Here is a 26981-nt window from a genome sequence, read left to right as displayed (position 1 = left end):
ACCCAGGGGTTGAACCCAGGTCTCCCACATTGCAGGCAGAGTTTTTTACCAGCTGAGTCACTAGGGAAGCCCAAGAATACTGGAGTGGGTAGCCTATCCCTTCTCCAGTGGATCTTCCCAACCCACGAATCGAACTAGGGTCTCCTGCATTGCAAGTGGATTCTTTACCAGCTGAGCTGCCAGGGAAGCATGAAATTTATGTGAGGAAACATGGCCAAAGGGAATCAGGGTTGTAGAGGAATTAAGTTGCTTATCAGCTGGTCTTATGACCTTATGACCAAGAGATTAGCCTGAATTCTCCAGATGGGCCCCATATAATCAAAGGCATCCTTAAAAGTAGAAGGCAGGCAGAGGAGGAGAGCCAGAGAGATATGATTATGAAGAAGGGCAGAGTGAATGTGTTGTGCAAAGAACTAGATCTTCCATTGCTGGCTTTGAAGTAGGAGGAAGAGGACCATAGCCATGGAAAGCTGGCAGCCTCTATAAGCTGGAAAAGACTAGGAAAATAGAATCTCCCTGAAAGAATGGAAGGCAGTCCTGTAGATACCTTCATTTTAGCCTGCCGATGTTTTCTGGGCTCTTAAGCTACAGAACTGTAAGATCATAAATTTGTGTTAAGTCCATGGTAGTAGTGGTGGTTTAGTCACTAAGTCTTGTAAGACTCTTACAATCCCACGGACTGTAGCCCGCCAGGCTTCTCTGTCCATGGAAGATACTGAAGTGGGTTGTCATTTTCTTCTCCATGGGATCTTCCCAACTCAGGGATCAAACCAGGTCTCCCGCATTACAAGCAGAATCTTTACTGACTGAGCTACGAGGGAAGCCCTGCTAAGTCTATAGCTGGAGGTATTGTCAGAGCAGCAGTAGAAAACTAGTACACTGACATTAAAACCATGCCCATACCTGGGCACACACACCAAGGAAACCAGATCTGAAAGAGACACGTGCACCCCAATGTTCATCGCAGCACTGTTTATAATTGCCAGGACATGGAAGCAACCTAGATGTCCATCTGCAGACGAATAGATAAGGAAGCTGTGGTACATATACACCATGGAATATTACTCAGCCATTAAAAAGAATTCATTTGACTCAGTTCTAATGAGATGGATGAAACTGGAGCCCATTATACAGAGTGAAATAAGCCAGAAAGATAAAGACCAATACAGTATACTAACACATATATATGGAATTTAAAAAGATGGTAACGATAACCCTATATGCAAGACAGAAAAAGAGACATAGATGTACAGAACAGACTTTTAGACTCTGTGGGAGAAGGCGAGGGTGGGACGTTCAGAAAGAACAGCATTGAAACATGTATACTATCAAGGGTGAAACAGACCACCAGCCCAGGTTGGATGCATGAGACAAGTGCTCAGGGCTGGTGCACTGGGAAGACCCAAAGGGATGGGATGGGGAGGGAGGTGGGAGGGGGGATCGGGATGGGGAACACATGTAAATCCATGGCTGATTCATGTCAATGTATGGCAAAAACCACTACAATATTGTAAAGTAATTAGCCTCCAACTAATAAAAATAAATTAAAAAAAAAAAAAAACAAACCATGCCCATAGAAAGAATAACAGATAAACACACAGTCTCCTTTCACTCAAAATTAGTAGATTAGTGCTTGGTGGGTCAGTAGTTAAAGAACCCACCTGCCAAAGCAAGAGACGTGGCTCTATCCCTGGGTCGGGAAGATTCCCCTGGAGAAAGAAATGGCAACCCACTCCAGTGTTCTTGCCTGGGAAATCCCACAGACAGAGGAGCCTAACGGGCTAGAGTCCATGGGGTTGCAAAGAGTCAGACACGACTCAGCAACTAAACAACAACATACAAATATTACCGTGTTTCCTCAATTTTGCAATGCCTATTTTGTTTTTCAAATTTTAGCATTTTTCAAATCAGGATGTATCTTACAATGGAAAAATACAGTTAATAAAGGGTTTTTCCCCAAATCTTTCTAACAAAATTGAAAGGTGTTATTAAACAGATTGTACATTTTAAAACTTTTAGCAACTTAAAATTGTACAAAGAGTAGTCAATTCATGAAGCAAGCAGGTGGAATTCAATTCAACAAGCATTGATTGAGTATCTTTTCTGTGCAAAGCATGTTGCTAGGCACCTAAGTGGGCTGGACTTGAAAAGAGGACCACTCCTGTCTCCAAGATTTTCTCAAAAAATGGAAAAAAATGACCTCTGCATGATAAATTATACTAAAACGCAGACTCATATTGATTATGGCTGCAAGCACAAAATGCTACGCTCAGGAGCCAGGCCTGGCTAGTTTATCTCCAAGCTCCCTGGATCTAGCCTGGAGTCCTAGCACAGAGAAGGTGCTCCTCTGACTGACTACATAAGTGTTTTAGAGCAGCAGTCCCCAACCTTTATGGTGGCAGGGACCGATTTCGTGGAAGACAGTTTTTCCACAATCCGGGGTTGGTGGTATGTCTATGGGACAATACATGCACATTGCATTTATCGTGCACTTTATTTCTAATCTAATGTCATCACTGACCTGACAGCAGGTACTGGTCCGCAGCCTGAAGTTTGGGGACCCCTGCTTTAGATGCATCATCCCGTTTTTCCACCAGGTGGATTACACTGTGTCCCCATTTTACCACTGAGGAAATCAAGGCTTAGAATGAGTAACTAAGTTGCCCAGACACATAGCTGCTAGCAGCTTATTCCAGGGTTTCTCAGCCTCAGAACTACTGATACTCTGGGCTAGAGAATTCTTTGTGATGGGGAGGGGCTGCCCTCCACACTGTAGTATGTTTAACGGCAGCCATGGCCTCTCGTCTTGGGCTGCCAGCAGCACACTCCCCTCCGCTTGGGACAACTAAAAACGTTTCCAGATACTGACACAAGTCCCCTGGCAAAAGTCTCCCAATCGGGGACTTAAAGAAAGGGACACTGACATGAAAGTAGGTGAAGCCTTAAAATATTAACATGTTCCCCAGATCTTTCATGCTCTTCCTTTAAAGAGCTGGAGCCTAATTCCTACCCTCCTGAGAATGGGGAGACCCTAGCGACTTGCTTCTCAGAAAGGGAAATATGGTGGACATCACAGGGACATATGAGGCTGGTCATAGAAGGCACTTTGAGATCCTTTCTGTTCTCTGAAATTGCTTGCTCTCGGGGAGGTTGCCTGCTATGTCAAGAGAACACAGAGGCAGCCCTATGGACATGAGGAATGGGGCCTCCTGCCTACAGCCAGTGAGGAGTTGAGGGCCTAGTTAATTGCTTTGGAGTGAACCATCTTGGAATTAGGTCCTTCAGTCCCAGTCAAGCCTTCCGGTAACTGAAGCCTCAGCTGACATCTCGGTGACACTCTCTTGAAAGACCCTGGGCCAGCCTCACCCAACTAAGTCAGTCCGGGATTCCCGACCCTTGGAAACTCACTGGGGTGATAAATGTTTGTGTTTTAAGCTTTTCTAAGCTTTAGACTATTTGTTATGTGGCAAAAGGTAACTAATACAAAACCAATAACATGTTGAGGGAAGGAGGAAATGCTCTAGGAGGTCCAGTATTTGGGTTGCCTAGCAGAGGGGGACGGGAAAGAAGGCAAAGAAGAGAAGTTGGAAAGGCAGAGAGAAGTCAGGTTGTAAAGGATCTTGAAATGCATGCTTAGGAACTGACCTTCATTCTGATGGCAACTGGGGCCACAGGTCTTATGCACTTTTCATCTGTGGGAACGCAAATCTGGACACTCTTCTGTTTGTCTCCCAAAGGCATCTCCTTGCTTTAAGCATAAAAGATAAACACCAAGTAAAGCTGGGAGGGCCTTTCATTTTCTTTCTCCTAACAAGTCAGCCCAATCTTCTGCCACTATGTTGCAGTATCATTCCCATCTGAACATAAACACACACACACACACACACACACACACGAGACACTCCTCTGTCTTCTATCCCTTCCACACTTTCAGTTCTCTTATGTATTGGTTTCTTTTTTGCTCTTATATGCCTGGGCCTGGATACCTCTCGCTATCTCTGCCTTCTGGATTCTCTGGACCAACTGTCCCTTTTCTGAAACCCTTTTCTGTCCTTCCCAGTCTGGGGAGGTGTCCCCCCAACCCCCTGCCCACATACTCCCATACCCTCCCATTTTAGTCTGGGCAGATCTTTCTCCCAGTACTTCTGCAACTTTTCTGGACTAAATGGACTGCAACTTATCCATTTCTGTAATTCTCTCCCCTACCTTGACTTGACATGGTCATTGGCTTCATTTTTTTTTTTTAATCTCTGCAGCGGGTAGGTGTTTAATAAATGTTTGTTGAACAAGTGAGTGAATGCATGACAGCTGAGTTTTGCTGACTGCTGCATCTGGAGAAATCTGTGTCCTTTGGTAGCCGGGTGATTTGTCTTTGATGGCTTCTGAAGAAAAATAAGTCTGGTATTAAGGAGTCTTATCTTGCCCAGTGGATGTATGTACCCTGTGTTTGAGCTGGACATAAACACGGATATAGCAATTGCAGGCTCCTTCTCCACAAATCACGGGGCCAGTTCCCCTCAGAGCAGACCAAGAGACATTACCCTCACTTTGAAACATGACCTAATTTCACCAACTCACGGGCAGAAATCCTGAGATTCGGTCCCTTTTCACCAGTGTCCCCAATTTTTCCTCATATGACAGGGGGAAAAAAAAAAAACCTACCCATAACCTGATCATTTTCAAACAATTTTGTTCCTATTAACTCTTCATTTAGTTGCTGAGCCATGTCTGACCCTTTTGCGACCCCCATGGATTGTAGCTCACCATCTCTGTTCATGGGATTTCCCAGGCAAGAACACTGGATGTGTTGCCATTTCCTTCTCCGTGTTAACTCTTTAGAGTCCATTAACTCTTGTGGCGTCTGTAAACTGGATTTGTTTCTGTCAACTGGGTTTGGCTTCAGGATATGAGCTGAGACAGGCTCTGAAGTACTTCAGGGCTATTAAGGCACATCGGTGAGCCCCAAAATTGAGAATTATGTAAGACAGAGGTCAGCAGACTAGTCCACAGGCCAAATCCAGCTCTATTTCCATGACCTTGAGCTATGAGTGAGTTTTGCAATTTTTTAATGGTTACATTTCAATGATTATATAAGTACCCATGAAATAGCTTCGATTTTACCTCTTTGCTTGCAAAGCCTATTTACTATAGATGGTCATTGAAGAAGAAGCTTATTGATCCCTGATGTAGGAGAGAGAGAGATTCCATCAGAGACAGACTTTGGGGAGTAGACATATATATCATGGATTTTGAAGTTGTCTACAATAGGTGCACCATGTAACACCCTCTCTGTCCCCCCTAGGGGATTATGTCTGCACAGGAAGCCCCTTACATGTGAACAAGACCCACTCCAACAGCATGTCTGTCAGTCCAATTTGTTAGTAAGCCCAGTAAAGTTAGCCCAGGTACCCAACTAACACGATCGGCTTTATGGTGCTGTACTACAATAGGTTTATAATACTTTGCACACGAATAATACATTAAAAGCAAACACAAAAAACAGAGAAAGCAGTTTTAATCTTACAATACCTTGAAAAGCTCAATAGTGCGGTACAAGAGCTGGCACACAGGGGCTGGCAAGTTTGCATCTTTAAGAGTTCACAACTTGAGCGCTCATATGTAGGGGATTTACTGTGTTGGCCATTGAGACTTGTGAGTTAATGGGTTCTTTGGTGGAGGGGTGGGGGGCACTCAATGAATGCATTGGAAGACAGAGATAGGGGATGCAGAAGCAGAGGCTTGGGTACCGGAGGGTAACCATCATCTGGTCACTTACGGCCTCCCTGTTTAGCGTCTTCGGGGTCTCCGATCAGGCTTGGAAGGAATGATACAGACTCATCACCTTTCTCTTCTTCCTACTGCCTACCTGGGCTCCAGCGTGCTGGGTCTCCGTGGCACTGTCCCTTGAGAGGGCATGTCCAGCCTCCACTTAATTATGGGGCCCTCTCCTCTCCCAGCAGCCCATCATCCAAGCGCACTGCCACTTCTCACAGAGATCCCTCTTACCCATCAGGGGACGATAATGCCTGGCAATCATTTTGGCTTTTCCAGACTTAATGTTCTCTCTCCTCAGGTCCTTCCTGCCCCAGTGGAAAGCATAAGCATGCTATTTTAAGACATCCTTTAGTACCAAAATACCACTTTGAGACACTCGTGCCCTTCCTTCCAATAATGTCTTTTGTTTAAAGCATAAAGAACTTATCAGGTGGGGGCGAGTCTTGGCTTCCTATGGGAAGCTAGCCAAAGGGCAGGTGGAGCCTCTAACCGGATTTCTGCTGCACCAGGGCGTCAGGCTTCCCATCGCTAATGCTCAGGGCAGAGGAGATCCTTTGTCTTCTTCAATTGCTCGTTCTCAGCTTCACAGACTGAGGACTAAGGGGAGGAGTCTCTGGGGACCAGGCTTCCTGTGGATGGAGCATCAAGGTGAAAAAAGGGAGACTGGTGATAATGCGCCAAGTGGGCACTCAGCCTGGCCACAGGGAAAGAACTGGAAAACATGAAAAGTAAGAGAGGCCAGGCCATGTAAAGAGGTTTTTCCTACAACAGCAAAGATAATTGAGACGATCTGAAGATAACACGAGTCATGGGTGTCCAGTGTCATCATACAAACTAACAGCTATTTGGGAGAATGAATTACAAGCAGAGCTCCCCACAGTTTTAAGTCTTAATTCCAACACTGTATTCCCCCTCTTCATGGTAGCTAATATTTACTGAAAGCTAACTCTGGGTCTAACTATTGATGTTTTTGAACTTTGGTGCTAGAGAAGACTCTTGAGAGTCCCTTGGACTGCAAGGAGATCAAACCAGTCAATCCTAAAGGAAATCAACCCTGAATCTTCATTGGGAGGACTGACGCTGAACTGAAGCTCCAATACTTTGGTCATCTGATCTGAAGAGCTGACTCATCAGAAAAGACCCTGACTCTGGGAAAGATTGAAGGCAGGAGGAGAAGGGTGCGACAGAGGATGAGATGGTCGGATGGAATCATCGACTCAATGGATATGAGTTTGAGCAAATTCCAGGAGATGGTGAAGGACAGGGGAGCCTGGTGTGCTGCAGTCCATGGGTTCACAAAGACTCGGACATGACTGAGCAACTGAACAACAACTCTGTGTCGGTTACTATGCTAATCCATTTATAAGATTCAGCTGATTTACTGCAAACAACAATCCTACTGAGGAGGATGTATTGTTACCCGTATTTATAGAAGAGGAAACCAAATCTCACAGAGGTTAAGTCACTTGCCCACCATCACACAGCTCACGAGTGGCAGAGCTCAGGCTCACATCCAGCCCCGACCCCAGAACCTGAGCTCAGGATTTCTCCATGAGATCGGCTTTCCCAGGGAGTTTGCCTCTAGGATCTCATCTCCTGTGTGAGCTGGGCACCAGCATATGCTTTGGAGGGACCAACTCCCATAGACAGCTGTCTAGATGGTGTTGATATTATAAATGGTATTGTAAAAAATCAGGATATGGCTTATAAATCAGGCAAACGGAAGTTATGATTCTTCTGGATACTCTAATCTATCTCCCTATAATTGCTTGTATATGAAACGCCTGCATGAGGTTATCAGAGCCTTCCCCGAATCGTCTGCGAAGGTAAGATTGCAATTTCAGCAACCCTTGTTACACAAACTAAAGCAATCTGTTCTCCTTTGACACTCTGACACCACTGACTTGCAAAAGGATTGGAGCCAGGGATGGAGAGGAATTTGTTCATGTTCCTGTTTCCAGCAAAAGTATGAAGGGTTAACTATGGAGCATCCTCTCTGCAGGTGAGGGCTATGGCTTCTCAACAAACTAAGGAAGCAATCTTGGGGATACTTAAGGAGAAAGCCACAGCTCCATTTCTTTAAACCATCTTTAACCTTTAGTTCTAGGAACTCTAATCAAAAATCAATTCTGTTTTTTGTAGTCGATTTGACAGTAATTCTATCTCTAATGGCAATGGCAAGAGAAATAGTATGTCAGATAAACTCAGCAGCAAAATGACATATTCATTAGCAATTTACTGGGTGTGAAATTTCCACCATGAGAAAGCATTCCTGAACAATACAGGGTCACCGTCCCCCTAGGGCGGGCGGCCCATTCTACTAATTAATGGGGAACACTGATGGAATTAAATGTCTGCTACCCAAATTATTTGTGTGTTTACAGCAGAGTTATTTTGTAGACACCTTGCGCTCTGAAAATAAGTCAGGGCCCAAAACAATAAACAAGCTGACATAACAAGATGATTGCAGCCTATTGTAGCCCAGAAAAATCTAATCTGGTCTCCTAACAGCATCGCAATCTTTATTGTGACTGTATGGGCCCCAATTCATCAGCCCACTTCGGCAAACTCTCTCTGCCCGTAATCATTCACTTTCAGGGTAGCCTCTGAACAGGTATCGACTTTAGAGCCTCGCAATTCATCCCCGCTTCTGCATCCCTCCATCAACATTCTTTGACAGTCTCTGAAGCAAGTTGGGAGAGAAAAATGTGGCCTCTACAGGCAGGACCTCCAGAGAGACTCTAGGAGTGGGGAAAAAGAGGGCAAGCAAAATTCTCCAGCTCAGTGCAAAGGGAAGACAAAATACCAGTGTCATATGTTGTCCCTCTTAAAGTCCCAACAACACTCCCTGTGATCTGCAGATCAAGTGGAGTCATGAAATATCAGTACAAAAAGGAATACAGGGGAGAGATGCTTACGTTTAATGAAGGCCTTCAAAATCACTCTCTCATTTCAGTGTTACATCCAACCCAAGATATAGGCACAATTATTAACCCCTTTTCCAGAGGAGGAAACTGAGACCGAGGGAGGAAAAGAGATTCACAGAGGCCAACAAATGACTTCAAAACAAGATTATTTAAACTAGCAGTTTTCCAGCTTTTTAAAATTGAGGTAAAATTGGCATAACATAAAGTTAACCATTAACCATTGGGAAGATCCCCTGAAGGAGGGCATGGCAACCCACTCCAGTATTCCTGCCTGGAGAATCCCATGGACAGAAGAGCCTGGTGGGCTAGAGTCCATGGAGTCGCAAAGAGTCGTATCCGAATGAGCGACTGACTAAGCCCAGCACACACAGCATCTGGTGCATTCACAGTGTTGTATAAGCATCACTCCTATAGGGCTTAAAATATTTTCATCGCTCCCAAAGGAAACCTCATGCCCATCCCCCACTCCCAGTCCCTGGATCCATTAGTCTAATTTGTATCTCTCTAGATTAAAAAACAAAAACCTAATCTACAAAACAAAAGTTGTTGCTGTTCAGTCAATAAATCATGTCTGACTCTTTGTGACCCCCACAAACTGCAGCATGCCAGGCTTCCCTGTCCTTCCCTATCTCCTGGAATTTGCTCAGATTCATGTCCATTGAGTCAGTGACACCATCCAACCATCTCATCCTCTGTCATCTCCTTCTCCTCTTGCCCTCAATCTTTCCCAGCATCAGGGTCTTTCCAATGAGTCAGCTGTTTGCATATAAGGTGGCCAAAGTATGGGAGCTTCAGCTTCAACATCTGTCCTTCCAATGAATATTCAGGACTGATTTCCTTTAGGATGGACTGGTTAGATCTCCCTGCAGTCCAAGGGACTCTCAGGAGTCTTCTCCAGCACCACAATTTGAAATCATCAATTCTTTGGTATTCACCCTTCTTTATGATCCAACTCTCACAACCATACATGACTACTGGGAAAAGCATAGCTTTGATTATATGGACAAAATAAAAGTAGAGCTGCTAATTGGAATTGGGGGCAGCATCTTGGAGCTTTATGCCTTTAGCCTTCCCAGACTCTAGTTGGGTTCCTCTCTGAGCTCAGGAAGACTATTATGGGGGACTCTTAGGAAAATCTGCTATAAGGGTTTCTGTCACAGTGCCATAATTACTTTTTCCTCCAGGGAACAGATGAGACCATTAGACTGTGCGAAGTGTTGTTAAGCTGAGACATGACAAGGTTTGCTGCACCCCTGCCGAGCAGAAGCCCACACATCTCCACTGGGGATAGATGAGTGATACCCCAGGGTGTAGACCTCGGTCAAAGCACCGTTTTCAGGAATCCTGCTTGTCTGCTTTGCTTGTTATACACATCTCAATGGACAGATGGGGAAGGAACTTTGGGTCTTAGGTAAGACAAAACGAAGATATCACTGGATTTTGCCATGCACTCAACATTTGGGCCACAAAAAATGTCAGAATACAGCCCTCTTTCTTGCTAGAAAGGTCACCTGATATTCCAACCTGTAGGGTTTGGAGTTGAAGCTGGTGCAACTCTGTGTGATTTCCTTCCCACCTGTACTTACTAATGGTGAAGGGAGTCATTCACGTAGCCCTAATGTTGACGACTTGGTCTGCTGTACCTCCCCAACTCCATCTCCTGGTGAGCTTCCATAGAGCCTGCCGAGTGGAAAATGACCCTTGCATTCTGCCCCTTGACCACAGATTGGGCCTAGGGTAGACATAAATCTAAGTCTAAATTTGGATAATGACAGCATCGCTTGGGGATTGAGAATGTGGCTAAGTCTAAGTAATAAAACAAACAAATGTACATAACAAAACAGAAACAGACTCACAGGTACAGAAAACAAACTAGTGGTACCAGTGTAGGGGAGTGAAGGGGGAAGGTAAAGTAGGGGGTTAAGAGATACAAACTACTATATATAACATAGATAAACAATAACAATCTATTGTGCAGCCCAGGGAAATACAACTATTATTTTGTAATAACTTTAAATTGAGTGTAATCTATAAAATATTGAATCACTGTGCTGTACAGCTGAAACTAATATAATAGAGTAAATCAACTATATTTCAATTTTTTTAAAAAGAGCATGTGGCTCAGGAGCTCTGCACTGTGGCTGTCATGCACTTGAATGAAGAGCCACACAATTCTGAAACCTGCCTCAGAAAGACACAGCTGCTACCAGAGAAAGAGAAGAAGGAACCAGACAAGCCTGCAGAAAGACACGGGGTGAGAAACTTGGGTCCCCATCCAGGGGAGACAGGCCCCTGGGGACCGGTATCTGGCCCCAGTTCCAGGCCCCTGGGAGCCAGGGAGAAAATTCCTGCTCCTAGTCCTGAACGATGCCCTGCCATTTTTAGTCAGGGTTGCTTTGCTTGCAAGTGCCAGAAATGCAACTCAAACTCACTCAAGCATCCAAGGAGGCCATTAGCTCACGGAGCTGCAAAGGCCAGGCATGAGCGCTGCGGTTCCCAGGACAGGGCCGTCAGGCCCAGCTTTCAGTTCTGCTTACCCTGAGGCAGGCTCCGTTCCCCAGTGGGCTCACCGAAAGCTCCCGGATGCTCTGGCTGAGAGATGGCTATGGAGGAACGGCTCACGTTCCCAGGAGGTTTAGAAAAACTGGGGAGCTGATGCCCATTGGATGGTTTTGGTCACAAAACCACCAGGAAACCAAGACACTGACTCTGAGTTATATGTTAACTCATCAACCCACTCTTAGAGCTCACCGTGAGGTGGAATCAGACTCACCCAAACCGTGAGGACTAAGGGAAAGAATGCAAAGGGATGCCACTCACAAGGACATTAGGGTGCTGCTCCAGAACATGGGTGCTGGGCAGCAAAAAGAGGGAATCTCTGCCATATCCTAGCTCTCCCTACCAAAAAACAAAAAAACAAAAAACCAACAACACCCAAAAATCCTGTTTTAAGTTAGTCCAACAGGTTTCTGTTTCTTGTCATCAAAAAGCCCTTGACTAAATATCTAGAAAAAATATATGGGAAATAAAAATTATTAAGACAGATTTCAGCTGTCAAGGACCTTATCTTTTTATAAGGAAGTTAAAACCCAGGGTATGCAAATTGTCCATCACAAGTAAAAGTTGATTCCAGAGGCACAGAGAACCCCAGAATATCAAAGGCAGTGATATCGGCTGAGATAAGCAGGAAGTTCCTTATGGTATTTATTTGGCTTGGGGTTTAAGTGAAGACCATAAGGTTTCAAATAGATAGTGCATTTCTCGTTAAAGACAATGGTGTCATCAAACACCTAGAGGCTGACAAGTACAAGGTGTAAAGAGAGATGGTCAAGTTTATCTTCTAAATATCTCTTAACATCTATTTCTCCCCAGTTCTCCCACCTCCTGCTCAGCCTGATGTCTCACCCAGATTCCTGGGGCAACCACTTTTGTTCCATTCTAAGCCATTCTCCACGTGTCTGCTTCTAGAATGATCTTTTTCATCTGTTGATGTCATACCCTACCTGCCTTCCAATAAGTTTCCCATTGCTCTAGGCTAAAAGTCTTCTCCTGCTTCCTCTCTTTGCACTCCAGTCCACCATGTTCTCTGAGTTACAAGAATTCTCCAACACTTCAGACATGCTGGGGAGGCCACCATGTTGGGGAAATGCTTTCATCCCCACCCTTCGTGTGGTGATTAATTTACACCCTGCCTTCAGATCTCTAGCTAAGGAAGACCACTCCAGCCAGGCCAGTTCAGATCCCCCTGTGACGCACACTCAGTGTCACCCAGTATTCATCATTATTGCCCTTATTTCAGTTAGTAAATAAAACTTCATTTGAGTGATTATTTCATCAATGCCTCTGCACTCTACAGCAAGCTTCTCAGTCTTGGTTCTATTGACATTTTGGACAGATAACTCCCTGTTGTGTGTGGGGGAAGAGGCTGCCATGAGTGTTGCAGGATCTTTAGCAGCATCCCTGGCCTCTGCCAGCATCCCTCAACCTTGAATACTCTTTGGAAGGACCGATACTGAAGCTGAAGCTCCAGTATTTTGGTCATCTGGGGCAAACAGCCAACCCACTGGAAAAGTCCCCAGTGCTGGGAAAGATTGAAGTTAAAAGGAGAAGAGGGAATCAGAGGATGAGATAGCTGGATGGCCTCACCAACCCAATTGACATCAACTTGGGCAAACTTTGGGAGATGGTGAGGGACAGGGAAGCCTGGCGTACTGCAGTCTATGGGGTCGCAAAGAGTCAGACATGACTGGGCAACTGAAAAACAATTGGCCTCTGCCCTCTAGGTAACAGAAGCACACCCTTCCCACTTTAGTTGGAACAACCGAAAATATCTCCAGACATTACTCCAGGGTCTCCTGGGTGGCTGGGAGGGTGGGTGGGGACCAAAATTTCCCCCCTCCCATTGAAAACCCCCACTCTACAGTCTAGTCTACAGACTCCATGAGGAAAGAACCAATCTATTGCCTGGTAAATGTAGCTATTTGGTTTTCAATACCAGCACTTCACTTAGAGAGCTCTAAAAATTATTAATATGATGCATGATCTGACCCCCATACTAAGGAAATAGTCATCTCTGAGGGGATGAGGTGAAGGGATTGCGATCCAGGCATCCATAAAAAACAGAAAACTTCCCAACTGTATCTCTTGCGAAGTTGGGGTTCATAATCACAGAAGTAGGTGACCATTGCTGAAATCTTTGCTTACTGAATGGAAGGGAGGGATGGAAATAGTGAGAGAGGAGGCGATAGAAGGGAGGGGGAAGAAGGGGAGAGATGAAAGGATACAAGGAGAAGAAGCAAAGGAAGCAGAGAAAAGGAAAGAAAGGGAAAGAAGCTCTTGTTAGACTGGGGTCACAAGAGAAATCGGGCTTATTGAGGCTGGAAATCTAATTTGGACTGTAGGTGAAGAGTTCGAATATTATTTTGCTGTTTTGGTTGTGTAGATGATAGGAAGCCAATGAACATTTCAGAGCGAGAGTGCTTTAAGTTCATAGCAATGTGTTAAGAAGTCAAATGGGCCATGCAGCCCAAGAGGAACTGGAGTGAGGAGACCCAGGAACCAACTGTAATGTATTGAAACATTTGGGATAATGATAAATGGAAAGGAAATAATGAACACCACGGAAGGTGATGTTCTCCACAGGAAGAAGAATTAGGGGTTATGGGTGCCAAGTATTAGGCTGTATTTGAGAATATGATGACCACATGCCCATCATTCTGCAGTCCAGTGAGAAAGACGGACATGGAAAACCATTCCTAACCTAATGTTAAAAAGGGAAGCAGAGGGTGCCCTCTGGAGCACAGAGAAGGTCTGTGCTGGTCTCAAGGATCAGAATACACTTCTCAGCAGGAAAGCCCTTGATGTTCAGATCTCTGGGGTGAAAGGGGTTGGGGTGGATGAGTGAGGGTAAGAAGTAAGGGAATTAAGAAAATATAATTGGGTTGGGGTGGGCAAGAGCAAAGCTTAACAGTGGCAGGTGAGGCAAGAGAAGACGTGGATGATCCTGGAGGGCCTTGTAAACCATGGCTCAGGATTTTAGACTTTATTCTTAGGGTCAGGATAAGCCATAGAGATAAGTGTTTCTTAAATTTTTATTTATTTTATTTTTTATTGGAATATAATTGCTTTACAATGTTGTGTTACTGTCTGCTGGACAATGACGTGAATCAACCATTTGTGGTTTAGTCACTCAGTCGTGTCCAACTCTTTTCATCCCCATAGACTGCAGCATGCCAGGCTTCTGTTTCCCAGAGTTTGCTCAAACTTATGTCCACTGAGTCAGTCATGCCATCCAACCATCTCTTCCTCTGTCACCCACTTCTCCTTTTGCCTTCAATCTTTCCCCATGTGAGAGTCTTTTCCAATGAGTCAGCTCTTCGAATCAAGTGGCCAAATTATTGGAGCTTCAGCTTCAGCATCAGTCCTTCCAATGAATATTCAGGGTTGATTTCCTTTAGGATTGCTGGTCTGATCTCCTTGCTGTCCAACGGACTCTTAAGAGTCTTCTCCAGCACCACAGTTTAAAAGAATCAATCAACCATATGTATACATATATCCCCTTCTTCTTGGACCTCCCTTCCACTCCCTCCATCCCACCCCTCTAGGTCTTCACAGAACACCAAGCTTCCTGTGCTTTATAGCAGGTTCCTACTAGCTACCTATTTTACACATGGTCGTGTATATCTGTCAATCCCAATCTCCCAATTCATCCCACTCTCCCATTCCCCAGCTGTGTCCACAGGTCCATTCTCTATGTCTGTATTTCTAGTCCTGCCTTGGAAATAGATTCATCTGCATCATTTTTCTAGATTCCACAAATATGCATTAATATATATTTGTTTTTCTGGCTTACTACACTCTGTATGACAGACTCTAAGTCCATGCATGTATCTACAAACGACCTTATTTCATTCCTTTTAGAGACTGGGTAATATTGTGTATACGTACCACATCCTCTTTATCCATTTATCTGTCCTTGAACATTTAGATTGTTTCCATGTCCTGGCTATTGTAAATAGTGCTGCAATGAATATTGGGGTGTATTTGTACTTTTGAATTATGGTTTTCTCAGGGTATATTCCCAGTAGCGGGAATGCTGCATCATATGGTTGCTAAGTTGTGTTCAACTCTTTGTGAACCTATGGACTGTGAGCGTTCTATATTTACTTTTTAAAAAACTTTCTATTTTTTTATTGAAGGATAGTTGCTTTACAGAATTTTGTTGGTTTCTGTCAAACTTCAACCTGAATCAGCCACAGGTATACACATACCCCCTCCCTTCTGAACCTCCCTCCCAGCTCCCTCCCACCCCACCCCTCCAATTGATACAGAGCCCCTGTTTGAGTTCCCTGAGCCATAGAGCAAATTCCCATTGGTTATCTATTTTACATATGGCAATGCAAGTTCCCATGTTACCCTTTCCATTCATCTCACCCTCTCCTCCCCTCTCCCCATGTCCACAAGTCTATTCTCTATGTCTGTTTCTCCACTTCCACCTTATAAGTAAATTCTTCAGTTCCATTTTTATAGACCCCATATATATGCATTAGAATATGACATTTATCTTTCTATTTCTGACTTACTCCACTCTGTATACTAGGTTCTAGGTTCATCCACCTCATTAGAACTGACTCAAAGGCATTCCTTTTCATGGCTGAGTAATATTCCATTGTGTATAGGTAAGATAACTTCTTTATCCATTCATCTATTAATGAATACCTAGGCTGCTTCCATGTTCTAGCTACTGTAAATAGTGCTGCAATAAACAATGGGATACATGTGTCTTTTTCAGTTTTGGTTTCCTCAGGTATAGGCCTAGGAGTGGGATTGCTGGGTCATATGGTGGTTTTATTCCTTGCTTTTTAAGGAATCTCCATACCATCTTCCATAGTGTCTGTATCAATTTACATTCCACCAACAGTGCAAGAGCATTCCCTTTTCTCTGCACCCTCTCCAGAATTTGTTGTTTGTAGACATTTTGATGATGGCCATTCTGGCCAGTGTGAGGTGATAGCTCACTGTAGTTTTGATTTTCATTTCTCTCAGAATGAGTGATGTTGAGCATCTTTTCATGTATTTGTTAGCCATCTGTATGTCTTCTTGGGAGAAATGTCTGTTTAGGTCTTTTCCCCACTTTTAATTGGATTGTTTGTTTTTCTGGTATTGAGTTGTATAAGCTGCTTGAATATTTTGGAAATTAGCGCTTTGTAAGTTGTTTCATTTGCTATTATTTTCTCTGATTCTGAGGGATGTCTTTTCACCTTGCTTACAGATTCTTTTGCTGTGCAAAAGCTTTTAAATTTAATCAGGTCCCACTTGTTTCCTTTTGTTTTTATTTCCATTACTCTCGGATGTGGGTCATAGAGGATCTTGCTTTGATTTATGTCATTGAGTGTTCTGCCTATGTTTTCCTCTAAGAGTTTTATAGTTTCTGGTCTTAGATTTAGGTCTTTAATCCATTTTGAGTTTATCTTTGTGTATAGTGTTAGGAAATGTTCTAATTTAATTCTTTCACATGTAGCTGTCCAGCTGTAATGCAGCTGTCCAGTTTTCCAAGCACCATTTATTGAAGAGGCTGTCTTTGCCCCATTGTATATTCTTGCCTCCTTTGTCAAATATAAGGTACCCATAGGTGCATGGACTTTGTATCTTGTTCCATTGGTCTATGTTTCTGTTTTTGTGCCAGTACCATACTGTCTTGATGACTGTAGCTTTGTAGTATAATCTGAGGTCAGGAAGGTTGATTCCTCCAGCTCCATTCTTCTTTCTCAAGACTGCTTTGGCTTTTCAGGGTCTTCTGTATTTCCATATGAATTGTGAAATTTTTTATTCTAGTTCTGTGAAAAATGTCATTGGTAATTTGATAGGGATTTCATTGAATCTGTAGATTGCATTTGGTAATATAGTCATTTTCATAATATTGATTCTTCCTACCCAGGAACATGGAATATCTCTCCATCTGTTTATGTTGTCTTTGATTTCTTTCATTAGTGTCCTATAATTTTCTGTGTACAGTTCTTTTGTCTCCTTAGGTAAGTTTATTGCTAGATATTTAATTCTTTTTGTTGCAATGGTGAATAGGATTGATTCCTTAACTTCTTTCTGATTTTTCAGTTAGTATACAGAAATGCAAGTGATGTATATGTATTAGTTTTGTATCCTGCAACTTTGCTAAATTCACTGAGTAGCTCTAGTAGTTTTCTGATACTATCTTTAGGATTTTCTGTGTATAGTATCACGTCGTTTGCAAACAGTGACAGCTTTACTTCTTTTCTTCTCTGGATTCATTTCTTTTTCTTCTCTGATTGCTGTAGCTAAGACTTCCAGAACTATGTTGAATAATAGTGGGGAAAGTGGTCACACTTTTCTTGTTCCTGATCTTAGGGGCAATCTTTCAGTTTTTCACCACTGAGATTAATGTTTACTGTAGGCTTATCATATATGGTCTTTACTATGTTGAGGTAGGTTCCTTCTATGCTCATTTTTTTGAAATTTTAATCATAAATAGGTGCTGAATTTTGTCAAAGTTTTTTTATGCATCTATTGAGATTATCAGTTCAGTTCAGTTCAGTCGCTCAGTCATGTCTGACTCTTTGTAACCCTATGGACTGCAGCACGCCAGGCTTCCCTGTCCATCACCAACTCCCAGAGCTTACTCAAACTCATGTCCATTGAGTTAGTGATGCCATCCAACCATCTCATCCTCTGTCATCCCCTTCTCCTCCTGCCCTCAGTCTTTCCAGCATCAGGGTCTTTTCAAATGAGTCAGTTCTTCACATCAGGTAGCCAAAGTATTGAGATTATCATATGGTTTTCATCTTTCAATTTGTTAATGTGATGTATTACATTGATTGGTTTGTGTATATTGAAGAATCCTTGCATCCCTGGAATAAACCCAACTTGATCAGCTTTTTGATGTGTTGCTGAATTCTGTTTGCTAAAATTTTGTTGAGGATTTTTTGCATCTATGTTCATCAGTGATATTGGCCTGTAGGTTTCTTTTTCTGTGTTGTCTTTGTCTGGTTTTGGTATCAGGGTGGTGGTGACCTCATGAAATGAGTTTGGAAGTGTTCCTTCCTCTGTAATTTTTTGAAAGAGTTTTAGGAGGATAGGCATTAGCTCTTCTCTAAATGTTTCTATAGTCTCCTGTGAAGACACCTGGTCCTGGGCTTTTGTTTTTTGGGGAGATTTTTGATCACAGCTTCAATTTCGGTGCTTGTAATTGGGTTGTTCATAATTTCTATTTCTTCCTGGTTCAGTCTTGGAAGACTGAACTTTTCTAAGACTCTGTCCATTTCTTCCAGGTTATCCATTTTATCCATACAGTTGTTCATAATAGTCTCTTATGATCCTTTGTATTTCTGCATTGTCTGCTGTAACCTCTCCTTTTTCATTTCTAATTTTGTTGACTCGATTCTTCTTTTTTTCTTGATAGTCTGGCCAAAGGTTTGTCAATTTTGTTTATTTTCTCAAAGAACCAGCTTTTAGTTTTGTTAATCTTTACTATTGTGTCTTTCACTTCTTTTTCATTTCTTTCTGCTTGGATCTTTATGATTTCTTTCCTTATACTAATTTTAGGAGTATTTTGTTCCTCTTTTTCCAGTTGTTTTAGGTGCAAAGTTAGGTTGTCTATTTAATGTTTTCTTTGTTTCTTGAGGTAGGATTGTATTACTATAAACTTCCCTCTTAGAACTGCTTTTGCTGCATCCCATAGGTTTTGAGTTGCTGTGTTTTCACTGTCATTTGTTTCTAGAAATTTTTTGAGTTCCCTTTTGATTTCTTCAGTAACCTGTTGGTTATTTAGAAATGTATTGCTTAATCTCCAAGTGTTTGTGTTTCTTACAGTTTTTTTTTTTATTGTAATTGATATCTAGTCTCATAGTGTTGTGGTCAGAGAAGATGCTTGATATGATTTCAACTTTCCTAAATTTACTGAGGTTTAATTTGTGACCCAAGATGTTGTTTATCCTGGAGAATGTTCCATGTGCACTTAAGAAGGTGTATTCTTCTGCATTCGGATGAAATGTCCTGGAGGTATCAATGAGATCCATCTCATCTAATGTATCATTTAAGACTTGTGTTTCCTTATTAATTTTCTGGTTTGATGATCTGTCCATTGGTGTGAGTGGGGTGTTAAATTCTCCTACTATTATTGTGTTACTGTCAATTTCTCCATTTATGTCTATTAGTGTTTGTCTTATGTATTTAGGTGCTCCTATGTTGGGTGCATAGATATTTATAATTTTATGTCTTCCTCTTGGATTGATCCCTTGATCATTTTGTAGTGTCCTTCCTTATCTCTTGTAATATTCTTTATTTTAAGGTCTATTTTGTCTGATACGAGGATTGCTACTCCAGCTTTCTTTCTTTTTTTTTTTTTTTTTTGACATTAGAATATTTTTTAATAGCATATACAAAAATAAACTCAAAATGTATCAAAGACCCAAATGTAAGACCGGATACCATACAACTCCTAGAGGAAAACACAGGCAGAACACCCCCCCACACAAATCACAACAAGATCTTTTACATTTAACCTTGAGAAAAACGGAAATAAAAACAAAAATGAACAACCAGGACCTAATTAGATTCCACAGCTTTTGAACAGTAAAGGAAACCATAAACACAACAACAACAATAAAATAAACCCCACAGAATAAAAAATGTTAGCAACATATGTCACAAACAAGAGATAAGTCTCCAAATATTACAAACAACGCATGTAGCTCGACATCAAAAAAATAAAAAAAGTTGACAAAATTCATAAAGAGATGTTTTCCCCAAGAATGCATACAGATGGCCAAAAGGCATGTGAAAAAGATGCTCCATATCACTAACCATTAGACAAATACAAATCAAAACCACGAGATATCACCCTATACCAGCCAGAATGTCCATCATCAAAAAAAAAAAAAACTAAGCAACAAATGCTAAAGTGTGTGGAGCAAGGGGAACACTTTGGGGAATGCAAACCGGCACAGCGACCGTGGAAAGCAGCATGGAAGTTCCCCAGAGACTAAAAATAAAGCTACAGTATGATCAGTCAATCCTGCTCCTGGGCATATATATAGATAAAAACATGGTTCAAAAGGATAAATGCACCCCAATGCTCATCGGCGCACCTTTCACAAAAGCCAAGACATGAAAGCAATCCAAATGTCCACCAACAGAAAAAAAGGACAAAGAAGATTGCTGCATATATAAAATGGAACATTACTTAACCATTGAAAAGAATGAACTAATGCCATTTGCATAACATGGATAAACTTGCAGATTATCATACTAAGTGACATGTCTGACTAATAGATAAAGACAAATATGATATCACTGATAAGCATAATCTTAAAAAAAAATGATACAAATGAATTTATTTACAAAACAGAGATAGGTATGCTTCAGTTCAGTTCAGTTCAGTCGCTCAGTCGTGTCTGACTCTTGTGACCCCATGAACCACAGCACACCAGGCCTCCCTGTCCATCACCAACTCCCGGAGTCCACCCAAACCCATGTCCATTGAGTCAGTGATGCCATCAAACCATCTCATCCTTTGTCATCCCCTTCTCCTCCTGCCCCCAATCCCTCCCAGCATCAGGGTCTTTCCAAATGAGTTAGCTCTTTGCATCAGGTGGCCAAAGGATTGGAGTTTCAGCTTCAACATCAGTCCTTCCAATGAACACCCAGGACTGATCTCCTTTAGGATGGACTGGTTGGATCTCCTTGCAGTCCAAGGGACTCTCAAGAGCCTTTTCCAACACCACAATTCAAAAGCATCAATTCTTCGGCGTTCAGCTTTCTTTATAGTCCAACTCTCACAGCCATACATGACCACTGGAAAAACCACAGCCTTGACTAGACTAACCTTTGTTGGGAAAGTAATGTCTCTGCTTTTTTTTTCTGTTTCTTTCTTTTTTTATTTATTTTTATTATTATTATTTTTTTTTTCCAGTGGGTTTTGTCATACATTGATATGAATCAGCTATGGATTTACATGTATTCCCAATCCCGATCCCCCCTCCCACCTCCCTCTCCACCCGATTCCTCTGGGTCTTCCCAGTGCACCAGGCCGGAGCACTTGTCTCATGCATCCCACCTGGGCTGGTGATCTGTTTCACCATAGATAGTATACATGCTGTTCTTTTGAAATATCCCACCCTCACATTCTCCCACAAAGTTCAAAAGTCTGTTCTGTATTTCTGTGTCTCTTTTTCTGTTTTGCATATAGGGTTATTGTTATCACCTTTCTAAATTCCATATATATGTGTTAGTATGCTGTAATGTTCTTTATCTTTCTGGCTTACTTCACTCTGTATAATGGGCTCCAGCTTCATCCATCTCATTAGGACTGGTTCAAATGAGTTCTTTTTAATGGCTGAGTAATATTCCATGGTGTATATGTACCACAGCTTCCTCATCCATTCATCTGCTGGTGGGCATCCAGGCCGCTCCCACGTCCCGGCCATTATAAACAGCGCTGCGATGAACATTGGGGTGCACGTGTCTCTTTCAGATCTGGTTTCCTCAGTGTGTATGCCCAGAAGTGGGATCGCTGGGTCATATGGCAGTTCTATTTCCAGTTTTTTAAGAAATCTCCACACTGCCTTCCACAGCGGCCGCACCAGTCCGCATTCCCACCAACAGTGTAAGAGGGTTCCCTTTTCTCCACACCCTCTCCAGCACCCACCGCTTGTAGACTTTTGGATAGCAGCCATCCTGACTGGCGTGTAATGGTACCTCATTGTGGTTTTGATCTGCATTTCTCCAACAATGAGCGATGTTGAGCATCTTTTCATGTGCTTGTTAGCCATCTGTATGTCTTCCTTGGAGAAATGTCTGTTTCGTTCTTTGGCCCATTTTTTGATTGGGTCATTTATTTTTCTGGAATTGAGCTGCAGGAGTTGCTTGTATATTTTTGAGATTAATCCTCTGTCTGTTTCTTCATTTGCTATTATTTTCTCCCAATCTGAGGGCTGTCTTTTCACCTTACTTATAGTTTCCTTTGTAGTGCAAAAGCTTTTAAGTTTCATTAGGTCCCATTTGTTCAGTTTTGCTCCCATCTCCAATATTCTGGGAGGTGGGTCACATCCAGCTTTCTTTGGTTTCCCATTTGCATGGAATATATTTTTCCATCCTCTCATTTTCAGTCTATATGTGCCTTTAGGTCTGAAGTGGGTTTCTTGTAGACAGCATATATATGGGTCTTGTTTTTGTATCCATTCAGCCAGTCTGTATCTTTTGGTTGGAGCACTTAATCCATTTACATTTAAAGTAATTACTGATATATATGTTCCTATTGCCATTTACTTAATTGCTTGGGGCTGATTTTGTAGATATTTTTCCTTCTCTTGTATTTCTTGACTATATATGTCCCTTTAACATTTGTTGTAAAGCTGGTTTGGTGGTGCTGAATTCTTTTAACTTTTGCTTGTCTGAAAAGCTTTTTATTTCTCAATCAATTTTGAATGAGATCCCTGCCAGGTACAGTAATCCTGGTAGTAGATTTTTCCCTTTCAGTACTTTAAATATATCCTGCCATTCCCTTCTGGCCTGCAGAGTTTCTGCTGAAAGATCAGCTGTTAAGTGTATGGGATTTCCCTTGTATGTTACTTGTTGCTTCTCCCTTGCTGCTTTTAATATTCTTTCTTTGTGTTTAGTCTTTGTTAGTTTGATTAGTATGTGTCTTGTCGTGTTTCTCCTTGGGTTTATCCTGTATGGAACTCTTTGCACCTCTTGGACTTGATTATTTCCTTTTCCATGTTGGGGAAATTTTCAACTATAATCTCTTCAAAATTTTTCTCATACCCTTTCTTTTTCTCTTCTTCTGAGACCCATATAATTTGAATGTTGGTGCACATGATATTGTTCCAGAGGTCTCTGAGGCTATCCTCAGTTCTTTTCATTCTTTTTACTTTATTTTGCTCTTCAGAAGTTATTTCCACCATTTTATCTTCCAGCTCATTGATTCATTCTTCTGCTTCAGATAGTCTGCTATTGATTCCTTCCAGAAAGTAAAAGTGAAAGTCACTCAGTTGTGTTCGACTCTTTGCAACCCTATGGACTATACAGTCCATGGAATTCTCCAGGCCAGAATAGTGGAGTGGATAGCCTATCCCTTCTCCAGAGGATCTTCCTGATCCAGGAATCAAACCAGGGTCTCCTGCATTGCAGGTGGATTCTTTACCAACTGAGCTATGAGGAAAGCCTGATTCCTTCCATAGTATCTTTAATTTCAGTAATTGTGTTGTTTGTATAATTCTTCTAAGTCTTCATTAATTGATTCTTGCATTTTCTCCATTTTGTTTTCAAGGTTTTTGATCATTTTACTATCATCATTCTGAATTCTTTTCCCAGTAGTTTGCCTATTTCCTCTTCATTTATTTGGACTTGTGTGTTTCTAATTTGTTCCTTCACTTGTATAGTATTTCTCTGCCCTTTCATTTTTTTTTTTTTAACTTATTGTGTTTGAAGTCTCCTTCTCAAAGGCTTCCAGGTTGAATTCTTTCTTCCTGTAGGTTTCTGGCCTCCTAAGGTTGGTCCAGTGGTTTGTGTAAGCTTCATATAGGATGAGATTTGTGCCGAGTTTTGTGTTTATTTGTTTGTTTTTCCTCTGAAGGGCAAGGCTGAGTGAGGTGGTAATCCTGTCTGTGGATGATTGGGTTTGTATTTTTGTTTTGTTTGTTGTTTAGATGAGGCGTCCTGCACAGGGTGCTACAGGTGATGTGTGATGCCGGGTCTTGTATTTCAAGTGGTTTCCTTTGTGTGAGTTCTCACTATTTGATTCTCCCTATGATTAGTTCTCTGGTTGTCTAGGGTCTTGGAGTCAGTGCTCCCACTCCAAAGGCTCAGGGCTTGATCTTTTTTTTTTTCCTTTAGTGCTTAGTCTGGTTTCACTTGCTCATGCAGAGGCCTTGCACCCAGTTCTTCAGACCAGAGCTCCTCCTGGAAAATGGCCAAGTGGACACCCCAGCTCATATGCTTGCTTTTAAAAAGGAATCTCCATACTATTCTCCACAGTGACTGTATCAATTTACATTCCCACCAACAGTGCAAGAAGCAAAGCAGGGACACCAGGCAGATTTGCAGTTTTTCAGATCTCGTTTTTGCTCTGGGGTGGAAAATAGAAATTGGGTAAAGAAAGAAGTCAGCAAACTATTTTCGAGGCTTTGGACCCAGCTGAGTGGGAAGGAGAGTGGCCGTATTAGCAGCAGAGGGGAGAAGAAGCCAGGAACAAGAATTTTGGGACAAAAGGTATCTGAGCATTTTCTTCTGTTATTTTACAAAAATGGTAGGTTTCTGACATGGAGTTCCCATGTTAAAAAGAGGGAGGTGTTCTGGGATGCAGGAGGTCCTGTGGACTGCAGGCGCTCATGTTTCAGAAAGCAGAGCCTGGTTTGAATGAGCTAGGACTTCCTTCCTCTCTGAACAGTCAGGAATTTCTCCTGGGCAGTCTCTCTGTGTCCCTCAAGGATCTCAACAAAGAGTGAACACGGGCTATAAAGTCAGAAAAAAACAGAAAAATTCAAATTCCAAGCCCTGCCCCATAGCTGATCAGTTGGACCACTTCCTTAACTAATCTGAGCCTCAGCGTCCTCATTTATAAAATAGGGTATCAGTCCTCACTGTGTGGCTGTGAGCATCGCATTTGCTATGTTATGACAGATAATAACAAGTGGACAGTGCCTAGAAACGTGGTCAGCAGTGGGTAAAGGCTGATTTTCCTTCCTCTCTGAATGGAGGCTTCCAGATTATGTGGATTCATCGGCATCTTGGGCTATTTGCTGCCACAAACTGTTACACCATGGACTGCCATGTCCACAGAGGAGCATTAATTTAAAGTCATACAGGTAGGAAAGGCTTAGAAGAAAGACTCTCCCATGTTCAGAAGATGGAGGAAAAAATTCAGGAGTCCAGGCAATGGAAATATTTGAATAACGACAGAGCCAGAACATTTGTAGCAGGTCAATAGACTGCTCTTCTCTCTCCAGTAAATTCTCCATCTTGAGTTTCTGTAATATCGGCATATTTGTTACAAAGCGACTTCTGAGCTATTACTCTTATGAAGGTGCATTGAATGCATTTGAAGGAGAATGCTGCTTTATTACAGACCAAGGGCCTTGTTGATGATTTAGAGTGTGGCGGTGTGCACCTGCCTGATACCATCCACAGAACTGACAAATCAGGCAAAGGGGATGAACTTATCTTGATGCCTGGCCTGTGTGTTCGGTTAGGACTCTGCTGACTGCAACTGACAGATACACAACTCAAAATATTTTAAGGAAAAATGGAATTATAAGGACCTGGAGGGGTCTCATGAAGAACGGATGAATCAAGCCCAGGAAAAGGCAGGAATGCAGGGGGACCTCAGGAACCATAAACCAAGATTCAGACCCACTGAGATCCTTCTTCCATTTCCTACGGCATCTGTCTACTTGTTTCATTTTTTCTTCTCTCTCATTGTACATGGGTTGTAGCTACACAGCAAAAAACACAGCTCCTGCTCTTTGAGGAAAATGCGGGTTGCTGCTGCAGCAGAGCCCCAAGCCACCCGCTCCTGCCCCTGACCCACCACTGTCCTCTCCCCCCAGGAACAAGTTGGTCAGGAAGCCTCAGCTCAGCTGTGGCTTTTAAAGATACTTTAAGGTGGTGCAGTGGTAAGGAATCCGCCTGCCAATGCAGGAAACATGGGTTCAATCCCTGGGTCGGGAAGATCCCTGGAGGAGGAATTGGCAACCCACTCCAGTATTCTTGCCTGAAAAATTCCATGGACAGAGGAGCCTGGCAGGCTGCAGTCCATGGGGTGCAAAGAGTCAGACACAACTGAGCGACTGAACACACACATACACACAAACACAAATACTCCGTGGAGCCAGCAGTGGTGATTCACCAGATTAGAATCACCCTATCAGCAGCAACACGAAGTCTTTGGAGAAGGTTAGTGCTGAGCTGACCAGAGGTGTGAAGGAAAAGAATCTCAAACTGAAAGCATGGGTTCAGATGCCTACTGAGATGCTGAGAATAACTGCAAGGATACAAGAAGGACTTGGGAAAGGTGGTTCAAAGACTTGGAATTGTTTCCAGGTGAGGATCCACGAGCAACATTGACCTGCACAGTCTTTCTGAGATTGTCAAACAGATCACTTCCATCATCACTGAGTCAGGAATCGAGGTTGAAGTCACCATTGCAGATGCTTAAATTAAGCTTTTTAATAAACTGATAAAGTGAAAGTGAGAAGTGAAAGTGTTAGTCACTCAGTCGTGTCTGGCTCTTCGCGACCCTGTGAACCGTAGCCTGCCTCTCTCGCTCCTCTGTCCATGAAATTCTCCAGGCAGGAATACTGGGATGGATGGCCATTGCCTTCTCCAAGTATCCTCCCAAACCAGGGATCAAACCCAGGTCTCCCATGTTGCAGGCAGATTCTTGTACCGTCTGAGCCACCAGAGAAGCCCCTAGTAAACTGATAATCAGTTGTTTAAAAAAAAAATGGCTCCTGCTAACTCCTGATTTTTCTACTTATGATGTCAGTCATTCTAGAGATATTGAACTCTTTCCCTCAGTGCTAGTCCAAATGTCCTCATGAATGGACTCACTGGCTTAGCAGGGGTCAGGTACGCCTTCTGTGGTCAGTTGTTTCTGGTGGAGAAGTATGCTCTGATGGGCCCATTCTGGATCAGATGTTTGCTCCTGGACCAGCTACCAGTGGCTGGAGATGCAGGGTCTTTTGAGAACATGGTCCCTCTAAAGGAAAGCGAATGAATGTTGTAGGTGGAGAGACAATTTGGAGA

General features: G+C 42.6%; 1 pseudogene; it reads left to right on the top strand.

Annotated features, from left to right (window-relative positions):
• The first annotated feature begins 7563 nt into the window (after positions 1-7563).
• Positions 7564-26391, top strand: LOC133063212 (small ribosomal subunit protein uS10-like; annotated as a pseudogene).
• The last annotated feature ends 590 nt before the right edge of the window (positions 26392-26981 follow it).

This window comes from Dama dama, chromosome 10 (genome assembly GCF_033118175.1).
Source record: "Dama dama isolate Ldn47 chromosome 10, ASM3311817v1, whole genome shotgun sequence".
NCBI lineage: Eukaryota > Metazoa > Chordata > Mammalia > Artiodactyla > Cervidae > Dama > Dama dama.
The sequence above is the reverse complement of the archived record's forward strand: the minus strand, read 5'-3'. Positions and strand labels throughout refer to the sequence as shown.